Below are 15,417 nucleotides of genomic sequence, written 5' to 3' on the forward strand. Positions count from 1 at the left end.
GTTTTTGCTGCTCCACTATCATCCTATTTAATCCATTTTTACTAGACATCCATGTGTCTAGCTTTATTAAGGGATCTTGCAAATGGGGTCATTTACAGTTGCAGAAGTCGCCGGTAAATGTAATTGCTCTAAGAACATTAAGCTTTACTGATGATCGAAATCGAGATGGAACGACAACAAATGCTATAATACTTTCATAAGCTAACGTATGCTATGCATGTAAATCTGTCTTCATTTTTAGTTTGGAGGAAGATAGATTAACTTAGGTACAATAGTGTTGCAACAAATATTGCGGTAATGGTAATGCACGCTATTTGTAACTTGCAACTGAGAGCGTGAGTAACATTTTTTGAGAAATGTTGAAGAATTCATGAATTGAAATAGGAGAAGGGTGATTGAGAGGCATTAGGTTATGCATGCATCGGACGCCAAGAAAGCAAAAGGCAAAACAAGATTAGATAGGGTTTTCAACAAGTTGATGACTCTTGTTGGCTTCACGGGGTTTGTGTTATAAAGATCATATGATTCATGAGGTAGTTGCAATAAAGAAATTAGTGGTTACAATAACAAATTAATGGATGAGTTACTGCAATTCTAACTACTATTTTGTTGGGAGTTCCAGCTGGATTAAATACTCGAGAAGAGGACATGGTATCAGCATAAACCTCTAGCATGCATCTTATCTAGTCACCCTGTAGGCTGTAATTGTACACTGGGGGCTTTAGGGTTATTCTGGACTTACTTTTTTAACAGGATCCTGAAAAATGTCAATTTAGATTTTAGAATACAATGTAAAGCCACCTTTCTGTCTGTTTAACTTTAGGATTAATTTCAGTTTACCCCCCTGAGGTTTGGGGGTGTCATCATTTCACCCTCTCTACTTTCAATTTTGAATTTTTACCCCCTAAACTTTTCAATTTCAATCAGTCTTGTCCAATTGTTACTGTTCCGTCCAAATTGGACGTTAAGTTTGACTTTTGAGGGCCAAAATGGACATTTCAACATAAAAATTCAAAAAAAATTAAAAAGACTTTTTTTTAAAAAAAATGTTCTTCTGTTTTTTAGTTGTTTAGTATTATTTTTATTTGTTTTTTTCCTTTTTTTGTCTTCAACCTATACACCACAAATTATAATAGGTTTATAAAAACAAAATAATATTCCAGGTGGTTGAAAGCCGCTAACTGGTCTACGATATTTGTAATATATCTCCGATAAAGTGAAGAATTTTAGAATATCTCCCCAATAAAGTGAAGAAATATCTGTAAAAAATAATTTTACACTTATCTGTAAATAAATATCTGTATATCCCCAATAAAGTGAAGAAATATCTGTGTAAAATCATTTTTGGTCTGCGATATTTGTGATATATATCCAATATTTATCTGTAAATAAATATCTGTAAAAAATGATTTTACACACATATTTCTTCACTTTATTGGGGATATACAGATATTTACTGGATAAAGTGTAAAATCATTTTTTACAGATATTTCTTCACTTTATTGGGGATATATCCTAAAATTCTTCATTTTATCGGAGATATATTACAAATATCGTAGACCAGTCAGCGGCTTTCAACCACCTAGAATATTATTTTGTTTTTATAAACCTATTATAATTTGTGGTGTATAGGTTGAAGACAAAAAAAGAAAAAAATAAAAATAAAACTAAAAAACTAAAAAACAGAAAAAAAAATTATAAAAAAAAAGTCTTTTTTAATTTTTTTTGAATTTTTATGTTGAAATGTCCATTTTAGCCTTTAAAAGTCAAACTTAACGTCCAATTTGGACGGAACAGTAACAATTGGACAAGACTGATTGAAATTGAAAAGTTTAGGGGGTAAAAATTCAAAATTGAAAGTAGAGGGGGTGAAATGATGACACCCCCAAACCTCAGGGGGGTAAACTGAAATTAATCCTTAACTTTAACTACTTAAGAACCATTTATAGGTAGCTAGCTAGAGGAATAGATAGCTCCTTCTTTAGTTTCGTCAGATTTTACTAGCTTATGTTTTACAGTGGCTGGAATCTCAAAATCAAAGATATTGTATAAATAATTGAAAAAAATAACATCATTTTTTTTTTCCACTATTTGTGAAAACTATAAAAAACGGAAATAAAATAAACCCTAAAGGCAGTGCTATGTGCATGGCTGCCAACCCCAGCAAACAAAGCGACGTTCGTCGCTCTTGGATCCCAATTTCCGGCAACATGTCCAACATCGATGTTGTGACATCTTCCTTTGCTGCATCGCTGGCGCTTGCTAGCAGCGATGTGGTGGATGTTTCACGACCCTCTGACGGAATCCAATGACGTGCCAAGCAATCCTTTCTGTTGGCACGTCCTCTTGTGAAGAAACCGGCCTCTCTGAATGATATGAAGCGATTCTTTCGATGAGTATATCTGGGTTCTAGACAAAGATTTCAAGATTCAAGAACGAGCATCAAACCGTTTTGTCATTGCTTTTGACCTACGTAAGGACCGTAACAAGGTCTTGAAGGGAGGACCATGGCGTTTTCAGCAAGCTCCGATCGTGCTTCAGGAGTATGATGGCATCACCCCTATTGTAGACGTGGATCTGACCTCACTATTCTTCTGGGTTCGGATCAGTAATATACCGCCGTTGTTTAAGGAACCAGACATGATCCGGAACATTGCTTCGGTGGCGGGTAAGTTCTTTGAATTAGATGATAAGCTTTTTGCAACTACTGGCAAGGTTAGGGTTCATGTTCAACATGACATCTCGAAACCTTTCTTTCTCAAGAGAACCCTAAAACTGGCACCTAGGGTTGAAGCTGAAATTTCATATTTTTTTGAAAACCTGGTGGGCAGATGTGATCACTGTAATCTGATTTACCATGAGGGAGATCATTGCCCTTTGCTTGGCAATCATACTACACCGCCGGCAGTGCGTGAAACTGGAGAACACAGAAAAGAAATTGTTGGCCCTTCCTTAGGGTTTATCACAAATAAATTTGTGAATGAAACCTTCCGTTTTCAAGGTGTACAAACACCTATTCTCCCATCTATGTGCAGGACTCTCTTCCAACCCAAGGAAGCAGGTAGGGCATGTAAACCTGTCATATTGCGTGACCGATATCTGAAACGGAAAGACAATAGGGGGAGGAGGTACATCCCTTGGCGTTAGCATTGATTGCAACTTCGGACTCGGGGGTACCAAACCCTACACCTATAGGTACTACCGAACTCATGGAGCTTGAGGAGGGGTTGGAGCCAGAACAAGCCAACAATACCCAAGAGCTAAATGATTTTGAGGACAAAGGTGAAGCTGCCCCGATTGAAGAAGGCAAAAAAGAGCAGCGAGGTGACAAGTGTCTGCTTCCTCCTTCTACAAAATCTCCCCAGAAGCTAAATTCTTGCTGCCAGAATTATTCAAACTGGTACTACCTGATATTCAAACAAAGAAGCAGAAAATGCCAATGTTCACAAGTAAGTTTTCTGCTCGGTCTTTGGGTATGATTGAAGCTCCAGGTAGGGCTCATCAACGGGCCGGGCCGGGCCTTACTCCATTTTTAAATAGTAGCGGGCCGGGTCGGGCCGAGCTTTATTATAAATTGAAGGATCCAAGCCCATTCATTTAATGCGGGTCTCAGGGGCTTTTTCGGGCCTGGCCGGGCTAAGCCTTACGGGCTTTTTCGGGGTGGGTCTTGCGGACTTTATTTACAAATAAATCTTTAAAGATAATATTTTTTATAAACTTATATTTATATATCATACACTCCAAAGAGAAACCTATATCAACTTAAATAAAATGGGAAAACCGACCGTTAGATGAGATTATTATAATAAATTATGAGTATGGTAAAAATTTAGCCAATTTCACCATATTTTCGAATCCGAACGAATTGGTCATCCGTCGTCACTTGTATGTTTTCTTGGTTGACCGATGGCGTGACGACAGCAAAACGTGCTTATTTTTTCACATCATGTCTGTAAATATTCCATCGATGGATGTGCGTGGACATAAGATAAAAATTTCAATTTTAATTGCAAAGATGTTGGCCTATATCAATTTGCCTCCTAAAGTCGTATGACTTGTATATTGCATTTAAATTGTTAAGGTTTATTCTAAAGCAACCATGAAGTGGAAAATGAATTTAGAGAAATCAACCGCTCGATTGAGAGATTGTAATGTTTTATGGTGATTGTAAAAAATTCAGCTAATTTGATTCTCGTTTCAAATTTGATCAACTAGGTCAAATTTAGCTACTCTTTTAAACCTATATCTATACATCATATACTACAAAGAGCAACCCCTATCAATTCAAAGAAAATGAAAAAATGGACCGTTGGATGACATTATTACAATAAATTATGAGTGTGCTAAAAAATTTAGCCAATTTCACCATATTTTCGAATCCGATCAAATTGGTCAACCGTCGTCACTTGTATGTCTTCTTAGTTAACCGATGGCATGACGATCGCGAAACGTGCTTATTTTTTCACATCATGTTTTTAAATATTTAATCGATGGATGTGTGTGGACATAAGATAAAAAAAAAAAAAAAATTTATAACAAACACATTAGCCTATACCAATTTTCCTCATAAAGTTGTATGACTTATACATTGCATTTTAATTGTTGAGGTTCATTCTAAAGCAATCATGAAGTGGAAAATGAATTCGGAGAAACCAACCGCTCGATGGAGTGATTGTAATGTTTTATGGTGATTGTAGAAAATTCAGCCAATTTGGTTCTCGTTTCGAATTCGATCAACTAGGTCAAACTTAGTTGATCTTATAAACTTATATTTATATATCATACACTCCAAAGAGAAACCCCTATCAATTCAAAGAAAATGAAAAAACCGACCGTTGCATGAGTTTATTACAATAAATTATGAGTGTGGTAAAAAATTTAGCCAATTTCACCATATTTTCGAATCCGATCGAATTGGTCAACTGATATGTAGAATATATATATATACACTACTAATGCACATATTCTATATAGAAGTATAAAAACTTCCACACACACACACACATATATATATAAACACACACACACAAATATAAATCTATGTGTGTGTGTATATATATATATTTATAAACACACACACACACATCTACATAGATATATATATATATATATATATATATATAAAATATTTTACAGACTTTTACGGGCCGGGTTGGGTTTTTGCGGGCTTTTGGAGGGCCGGCCCACTACCCACCGAGGTGGGCTTTTAACGGGCCGGGCCGGGCCGGGCTTTTAGCCCTCAGGGCCGGCAGGCCTCCACCGGCCCACTTGATCCGCGGGCTTTTTGATGAGGCCTAGCTCCAGGTAATATTCTAGTGCCTAAAGATGTGATGCCAACAAGTTTTGAAACAAAGAAGAAGAGAGGAAGACCTCTGGGATCAAGAAATAAACATCTCCCGAAGTAAAAAAAGGTGGCAGATGCACAAGAGACTTGTTTTGCTTATCTCTCTAAACCTCCTAGCCCAACTGTTAAGCGTAAGGAGAAATTTTAGTTTTATTTTCTTTCTAAACTTTGCCTAATTGCTATTTTGTACTTGCATAGTTCTGAGGCTCGCTTTTAAATAAGTGAGCACTGGTTGTCTAATGGGTGGTGCTAGCATACCATGTCCTGAACTTGTCCTTGGTATGATAAGGAAAGGTATGTATCCGTGCCATTCTGGCTTGAGTTGAATGAAATGATTGATTAGGTTAAAAAAAAAAAAAAAAAAAAAAACGGAAATAAATTTTTTGTTTACAATCTTATTAGTTTTCAGTAACCCAATACTCTTTTTGTTACATCTTCCTTAATTATCTTAATACTTTGTGAAATGCAAAGCCCTAATTACTTTTTTGAACAATTTGATCACTTTGTTTCAATTTGAGTTTATGAACAGTGATTTTCTAAACTTCTTGTTTCTAGGGTTTAGCAATTGGTTTGGCTTTTAGTAAAATAACTTCTAAATCTTTAAATGAGTTGTTCTAGTGAGATTCAAAGCCCTAGTTACTTTTTTAAACAATTTGACCACTTTGTTTCAATTTGAGTTTATGAACAGTTATTTTCCAAACTTCTTGCTTCTAAGGTTTAGGATTTGCTTTGAGTTTTAGTGAAATGACTTCTGAATCTTTAAATGCGTTGTTCCAGTGAGATTCAAAGTCTTAGTTACTTTTTCAAACAATTTAATCACTTTGTTTCAATTTGAGTCTATGAACAGTGATTTTCCAAACTTCTTTCTTCTAATCACCTTGATTTAGTTTACCTTCTAGTGAAATGGTTTATGAATCTTTGAATGCGTCCAAGTTTGTTGAGAGTTTGGAGAAACGTCCAAGTTTGTTGAGAGTTCGTCTACGTGCATTGACAAACATATGATTTTTATTTATTAATTAATGACGTTAGATTTACTATTAGATGAATATCAACTAAAAATTAACTGTAGTGTGCGCTGATACACAATTATCCTTATTAAATGATTGCCAAAATCTTTTCACATATCAATCCACATATAGTTATCGGTTATCGGCATACACCATATTAGGGTCGGTTATCAATTTTTAAGGGCTGTTCTCAAACATGATTAAGGTTAACTTTTGCCTCTACGTACTGAGTGGAAATCATTGGTACGTACGTTAAGGTCAAATGAGTCTTATCTTGATGTTTCTTTTCATAGATGGAAAAGTTAATCAACTTACTCAAATGATTTCTTTGCAATGTGTTCCCATAATATATACTTGATGTTTCTCTCATGCTATAGCGCTCATCTTATTTAAACCAAGTGAACAAACCCCTAATATTGGTTCGTTTTCTGAACACTTTGCGTTTGTTACTTCTTAGTTTCTTCGTTTCTCCAATACTCCATAAGCGCGACACCGATTATAAAGAAGATTCAGACAGTGGGATGAGTCATTCACGAGTAAGTGATAGTTATTATGACATACACTGAACCTGGCATGGACTTTGAGAAAAGTATCCTTAAAATCCTCGGCAATGTTTAATTGTTTATTCCATGTAGCTGAAGCCTGAAGGAGACATTAGAGAAAGTACGAACATAAGGTTGATCATTCGGTAACACTAAATGAAAATGAGGCCATTGTTTTTGGGATAAAAGGAAAGGAGTTTGACGTAGAGATTTTAATCAAAATCATATAATAATAATTCTATCACAAGAGGAGAAAAATTTGAACTCTGACAGTAAGTGTGAGGTTAATAAAAACCACATTCTTATACAATATAAATTATCGCCTAAATTGATAAGTTATACAGAAAACTCATAGTTGCAAGTCAAATGAGTCAATTATTTTAGAATTTAAGGGGGGCACTAAGTAAAGTTTGAACTATATAAGTTGGAGCGAAAATGTTAGGCAAGTTCTAACGTGTGGGGACGGTGGGGTTGCTTTCGTTGATGTTTGAACTTTGAAGTATGACAAAGCCTAATTATTGCAATAATTTAAGATTCATCCATAATAGTCCGCAGGTTTGAGGTTCTACTGTCGTTTAACCAAAAGAAAATTGGAACAATTAAAGAACTATAACTAGGTGTGGAAGCTAACTCTCCAAGTCCAGTCTTTCAAGTAAAATAGGAAAAGATGTTCATCATGCTCTAAAGCTAAAGGCAGAGTCGAAAAGGCTACGAAAGAGATTGAATCGGGGTGAGTTTTGGTGCCCCAAACTTTTGTTTTGCCGGTCTTTTTTTTATTCTTATAGGGTCGATGAAGAAGACGGTGGAAAAAGAAATTGACAGTGGCCAGTGGGAAGCTATGCTCGATCAATTTTGGTCGGCAGAGTAGTTTTTACTTGTATCCTTGTCTTGATGAACTTCTTGGCAAGTCAATATATATGGCCAAACGACAAGTGATTTGATTATTATTAAAAAAAGGAAGGTGATATGTGTTTGATGCGAGTACTAGTGCAATAACACAAAATGAAACAGCTTAGCTTCTTTTTTTTAGTGTTCCTTCCACTTTGTTTAATGGATGAGTTTCCTCTTTCTAATCGCACCATAACAAAGGGGAGATGAACTTTAGTCTTGATACTAGAAGATTTTTATTTTAATATGTGACAGATGACATTTGGAGTATCATACTTTTTAGGAACAATTGAGATTCAGATTTGATGTATGTGTTCAAGTATATTTGGATTATGTGTCTGGCTCAAACTCTAGTGACTTATCCAAGTTGTAATAGGGTTAGTCTTATAGATATTCTCAGAGATATTTTATTCATTGTGTGATTCTATTTCCATGTAAGACTCAGGTTCTGGTTGTAATCCTCTATATAAAAAGACCCATATAATCAATAAAAGCACAACTCAATTTTTTCCCAATTTCAGTTTTCCTAAAATACGTTATCAGCACGAAGCCCTAACCCTGAAATCCTAAAATCATAACCTTCAAAGTTTAGCTTCCTCCGTCGCACATCTTGAAGCCATTGATCTTAGGAGTCCAGAACCGGCGGCAGAACCACTGGAACAGGGCGGAAAAGCACTGAATCGGCCATCAGAAAACTTAAACCGGCCATGTTAGCCTAGCCCCCGCACAGCTTCGCACAACCCAGCATGCGCCCTCACCTGCAGACCCCTCACTGACCCCTCAATTAGCCTTGCCAGCGACAGCCCCTACCCGCCCTCACACATCCCAGCGCCATCTGCCTGCAAGTTAGCCTCGCCAGCCCTAGCGCCCTCACGCAGCAGCCTCGCTGACCTCACTAACCCCTCGGTGAGCCTCACTACCAATAAGCATCAGACACCACCGGCGACTCCTCAGGCCACCTCCGGGCGACCCTTTTTCCAGCCAATTTTCTGGCGACCAACAAGGTAAATTTTTATAAAAGTTCTCACTTTCAGTACTTTTAATTCTTTTCTTTTCTCAGAGACTTTCAACATCCATTCTTCTACCATCCACGTCTTCTTTTGTGGGGAGACCTAAGCCGAACTGTGGGGGTTCTTGCTATCTCCAATCTTGGAGCTTGTTGAGATCTCCAAACTTAGAGTTTGTTGAGAATATACGATTGACCACATACACATCATTGTTTTGATCTAATTCAATATCTCTTGGAATCAAATTTATTGGGAGTGATTACGCTAAAAAAATTTCTATTGTTTTTGTGGTAGCTTTTCGCTCCGAAACTAACCCCTTTCCTTGTTCCTTTTTCAAGATGAGTAACCTGAACAAACTGGACTTTGCTCCATTAGGGACAACTGGCTTTGGATATCTGATGTCCGCCAGCATCTCAAGGCCCAAGGAATCCTGGATACGATTCTTGAGCCTAGCCAGGACGTGCTAACTGTTGAGCAAGCTCAAGCTTTGGAAGCAAATAGAGCAGCCTTAAAGGCAAATAAGGCGAAAGCTGTCATCCTATGGATGATTTGCTCTAGTACGAGTATTTGAATAAAGAAGATCCCAAAAGGGTGTGGGTCTCACTCGAAGAATGTTTTGGCAATGTTCGTGACTCTCTGCTTCTTAACCTAGAAGTGAGATGGTATAATCTCCGCTTCTGTGATTTCAAGTCAGTTCTTGACTACAACTCGGAAGCACTTCTCATTAAATTCTTAATGGAATTATGTGGAAAAGATATCACAGATGCGATGTTGATTGAGTAGACTCTCTCTACGTTCCCCGTCTCTGCCTTGTTGGTTGCTAAGAGCTATTGAATTGATGTTTGCTGCAGGACGGATTATAAGGTTCCATGAGCTCATTAGAGCCATGAATGTCGCTGAAAAGCATGACAACATCCTTGTGAAGAAATATAATTCGAGACCCATTGGAATAGAGCCAATTATAGTATCGCCCCTAAGGGAGGGTGTCGAGAGCGAAAACTAAAATCTAGGGACAATTCTGGAAATCCTGGTCCATATTCTCTTTCTAATGAGGAAGGTAATAGCCAAAATAGGTGGATAAGGAACTGAAGAGGTCAATGTAGAAAGAGAGAGGGAGGCAACGCCTCTGGTCTTATTAGTGGCGCCACCAACACTAAGAGCCATCTTAATGACGCTTTCAAAGCGCCTTAATCAAGGGAGCCTGAGCACAGAGATGTATGTTCTCGATGTGGAGCATCTGGTCATTGGGCACACATTTTGTAGAGCTTGTGAGAGTATTGTCACCGCCTACAAAGCATATTGTGAAGCAAGAGAATCTCACTATCTGGAACAAGAAGATCAAGAAGGTGATCTCGAACTAAGGATTTAAGACTTCAAATTAGGTCAAGATCAAGTGACTAGCGATTTTGAATAAAGTCTTTATTTTTCAGGAGATGTAATAGGCAATTGCCATATATTTTTGCACTAAATGCCATTGGTTTAGTTTTCTTCAATTAGGCTCATCCAAAGTGAGTATGATGTCTAAAAAGGTTTTGAGATAAGTGGTATTTAAGCGACCTTTGCTTCACCGACATCTCTCTACTCACCTGGTCATATTTATTTTGGAGTTACCGAAAGAAGTTAAATGACTACCTTTGTTTTGCATTAGCTAGTTTCAGATTAGAGATTTTCTTTGGTCAAAGAAACAATGATGTACTCCGTTGGCTTATGAATAAAATTTCGAGTTCTTTCCATTATGATTCCATTTTAATTCTGAGCATATTTCTTTGTGACTGTGATGGCTGGGCCATCAGGATTATTTCAAGGACATGGAGTAGCCCAAATTCCTCTTGCCATCAGGATTAGTTCAAGGATATGGAGTAGCCCAAATTCCTCTTGCCAAATGGCACCTTGAATACTGCCACAAAAACTCTCTACGCTCCTAAGGCAAATCAAACCCTATTGAGTTATTCGAGCCAATGGATCCCATCCGAAAACCTATATAGAGAACGGAAAAAAGTTCCTCTGTAACACCTCTAATAATTGCAAATAAATGTGCATTTTAGAGAAACTTATGTGCCTCTCTAGTCGATTTTGTGTCACCACTATTCAAGCTATTAAATCCAATAGAGTTATGAGAGAAGATCTCTTGGATTTAGACACATATTGGCTTTGTCACGACATGATAGGTCATCCTAGTCATGATATGATGATTTATCTACTAAAGACATCACATAAACATCTATTCTTTTGAGCGAACCAAAACAAGAATCAAATGTTGATTCCTGGACTAAGTGTGACTGCCGCCGTCCACCACCAACCTAGGGCTAGCGCAGTCAATATCCATGACACCATGGATGGCGTCCTAGGTGATACTGCAATCACCAAACTTTGCTTCTAATAGTGTTTTAGACGCTCTGGCCCAACCAAAAATCTCATTGGTTGTTTCTAAGGCCCATCGCTCGTTCTACAAAGCCTGTTCATTAGGAAAATTAGGACTGAGACCATCCTACACAAAGGATACAAAAATTCTCATTATGTTTTTACGTAGAATCTGTGAAAATTTTGTGGACTGATTCAACCAACTTGCGGACGTTTAAATATTTTATGACGTTGGTTGATGTGTAACCACGCTAGTCACGTGTTGTGACATTGTCTACTTGTAATTCTGCTTATACTACACTCCTAGCATAGATTATATGGTGACGGGCTCACTCTCCGGATAATCTCATTCAGTTAATTGAACTTGACAATGCTAGAGAGTTTACATTGTAGACTTTCGATGATTATTGCATATCATTGGGACTGATGTTGGACATCATATCCCCATGTACACACCTAAATGGTCTCATGGAAATGACTATGATAGTAGCCTGGACATTGGTAATGCGCACCAATCTCCCTATATCCGCTTGGGGTGAGGCAATATCGCATGTAGCTATGCTTTTCGTTTGTGACCCACTGCCACTCAATCTATCTCTACGTTACAGCTAGTGACTGGGTATAAGTATCTCGTACTTATGCAAATTTGAGTGCGCCATTTATGTACCAATTGCTCCACCACAGCACACCATGATGGGTCCTCACTGACAAATGGGCAAATACGTTGGATTTGAGACTCCAACAATCGTCTGCCACTTAATACCCTTGCTAAGCGATCTCTTTACCACTAGATTTGCGGGTTTTCACTTTGATGAGACAGTCTTCCTGTCGTTAGAGGGAGATAAGAACACATATGTTCAATAGGAATGACAGGAATTGTCGTGGTCTATCCCTACCATGTCTCATCATTATCTCTGTTAAGGTGACAAGATCACACATATCTTCTGCAAATATGCTTGCAAGGATGGATGTCCCTATGAGAAGACGTAACGCCACCCTACACGGAGGTAGGCATGACACCAACGTCATAGAGAGTGACACTCTGGCGTTACAGGCCTTGACCCAAGCTAGGATGCGTGGGAGGCCCGTGGGTTCGAAGGATACTTTGGCACAAGTCAATCCTTTGATTATTGACACTCAAAATCTGTCTCATGAGAATGTTATAGATTAAGGTTATCATTGGGGGACGCCTCAACGTCAGAACCTATTTATGAGATTATAGAGTTCTCTGAAAATTACACTAGTGTACAAGAGACGTGGGATAGAAACTCCATCATGATTGATGGTGTATTTGCGCATAAGTTTGTTGAGTCTGATGATAAATGAACCACATTCCGTTGATGAATGAATGCCAACGTAGAGAAAATTGGCCTAAATAGAAAGATACGATCCAGGTTAAGTTGGATTCTCTAACGAAGAGGAAGGTTTTTTTCGAGCTAGTGATGCCGACACCTCCCGACATAAAACCTGTTGACTAATGGGTATTCGCTAGAAAGCGTGATAAGAAAAAGAGACGGTAATCTCACCTTATGGCGCAAGGTTTCTCACAAAATGCTTTGGAATCTACTACGAGAAGACATATTCTCTAGTAATGGATGTTATTGCACTCCACTAGTAGTTTCTGAATAATTGAACATGCAACTTATGAATGTGGTCACTACGTATCTTTATGGGGATCTAGATACGGAATATACATAAAGGTTCCTGGTGAATTTCATTCACCCAAGTCAAGTGGCTCTAGACCACATAGCGCGTTTGCAATGAGGTTGAAAATCTCACTAAGTGACTACTTGATTGGGAAGGGATATGTCAATGCCCTCGTGTTTTTATGATATGTTTTGGATTCTATCGCAGTTCATGTTGGTGACATGATCTTCATTGGAAGCCCTGAAGGAGTAAAGGGAAATCGTTGAACACTTGAAATCCGAGTTTGAGATGAAGGATCTTAGGAGAACACAATTTTGTCTCGAGCACGCCTATGATTGTTCGCAGTGTTGATGCTTAGGCATTTTGAAAAGGTCAAGCCTTCAAGCACGCCGATGATTGTCTGTAGTCTTGATCTTAAAGAAGATCATCTTCTTCCAAAGAATGATGACGAAGATGTGTTAGCGGCAGAAGTGCCATACTTAAGTACAATAGGCGCATTATTGTACTTCGCTCAATGCACAAGATCAGACATCTCATTTGTAATGAACTTGTTAGCTAGATATAGGCACATAGCCATACACCAATGCGACGCCATTGGAGTGGTGTAAAAGATATCTTTCGATACTTGATATGTATGATTGATATGAGCTTGTTCTATCCCTACAGAGAGATGATGGATTCAGACCCATCACACACCAGGAACGCCACTGACCTGCGTCCTCTATCTCCATCCCAAAACTACATTTGTGTTTTGGAAGGTTTTGTTGATGTTGGGTACCTCTCTGACCCACACAAAGGTCATTCCCAAACTGGTTATGTGTTTACATGGGTAAGACTGCGATATCTTGGAGGTCTACAAAACAGACCGTAATCGCTACTTCTTCGAACCATGCAGAGATTATTGCTATTCAAGAAGCGGTTCATGAATGTATATGGATTGGATCTATAATTACGCATGTTCTAAGCAATTGTGATTTGAAGTCCACCACAGATGAGTCTACGAGTATTTATGAGGATAATGTTGCTTGCTTTGAACAAATGAAGCAAGGCTACATCAAAGGCGACAACACCAAACATAATAAGCAACAATAGACTCTTCTCAAGATCAAAGTGAACCAGGTTCGATCTAAAGACAATGTGTTGATGCCACATTGGTAGCAAGGTGCAAACATCAGGAATGCACAGCTCAATAGCCACCAAAAGAAAGGACAAGTCCACTAAAAGCCTGAGAAACATGCGCCATATACTAGTCAAATACCCTTGACATGTGTACTTACATGAGCATTTGCCAAACATAATTAGCTCTAATGAGCCACGCCCATGCTACCGCCAACGGTACCAACTCCCATCAATGAAGTGACCTATGAAACACAGCCAAGCAGGCTACCGCCCGAGCCCCTACTCACCCCCAGATCACCGCTGACGTGCCCCCATGCGCCGAGTCAAGATGATATCAGAAGCTCCAAAAGCTGGGAACTGAAGCATATCAGTCCCACATCGAAAACATGGAAAAGATCAGCCTCTTCCCCACCTACAAAAGGTTCTCTCCTCTCTCCTCATTAATTACGCATTCATTACTTACCTACTGTTACTCTGTTAACATAAATACATCGACTAACTTAGGCATCGGAGAAGAGAAGACCGCCCAACGCGGTCTCCCTCTAACATCACTTTGTATTTTACTTGACAGGTAGCAGAAGCTTTGAGAACGTTGCAAGTAGCAGTCCGCCTATCGGACCAGCGTTAACAAAGACTTAGGCCACCGCTCAATCTGAAACATTAACATTGGCACCGTTTGTGGGAATCCTTGAACAAAAGGCCATCCCACCACAACAATCATCATGACTAAAGGTAGCAGGGGAAACGCTGAGGAGCAAGCGGATCAATCTGCTAACCCCCATCCCACCAACCCAGCGGTTAACGTTAACCGAGCACTATTCAGCACTCCGGTCAACCCTAGGGCTCATCCCAGGTCCCGCTCACCAAAACTGCAGCGGAGGCATGACTGGGCAGCAGTAGCCCACAAGGCCAGGATCTTGCCGATATGTATGAACTGGTATTGGCGGGCCTCCACAAGGCAAATAGGGAGTGCGAACAAGAGCGTAGAGAGATGGCCGAGGCCAAAAAGCAGGTGGCCACGCTGATGTCAAAATTCGACGAACTGAAAAAGGCGCTGGTGGCAAACGCTAACCCAGCGTAGAGCGAGCAATCGCGGAGCACCAGACGTAGTTAACCCAATACCGGCGGATTGGTACCCGTACTAATCATACAGATACAGGTACCGCCGAATCCACCAGAACTATTGGGAATGGGTCCACCTCCCTTACCCCACCTAATGGTGGAACAGGAAGCGGAGTCACAGCCGCACACCAACTGCTCGGCGGCTAGGGCTAGAACTGAGGGCAATCCACCTGTCCATAGGCGGGAGCAGGTTCAGCGGAATCTCCAGGCAGGGCCCGCTGGCTACACAACCGCCCTAATCCTAGAGAGGATGCAGCAATTAGAGCAAAGGATAATCTGGGCAGAGGCAGGCGCCCCAGCGCAGAACCCAAATCCGCTCTTTATGTGCAGACCAGGACCGTTCACCGCCAGGATCTTGCAAGCCGTCAGAACAGCATATG

This window comes from Rosa chinensis, chromosome 2 (genome assembly GCF_002994745.2).
Source record: "Rosa chinensis cultivar Old Blush chromosome 2, RchiOBHm-V2, whole genome shotgun sequence".
In the NCBI taxonomy this organism is placed as follows: Eukaryota; Viridiplantae; Streptophyta; class Magnoliopsida; order Rosales; family Rosaceae; genus Rosa; species Rosa chinensis.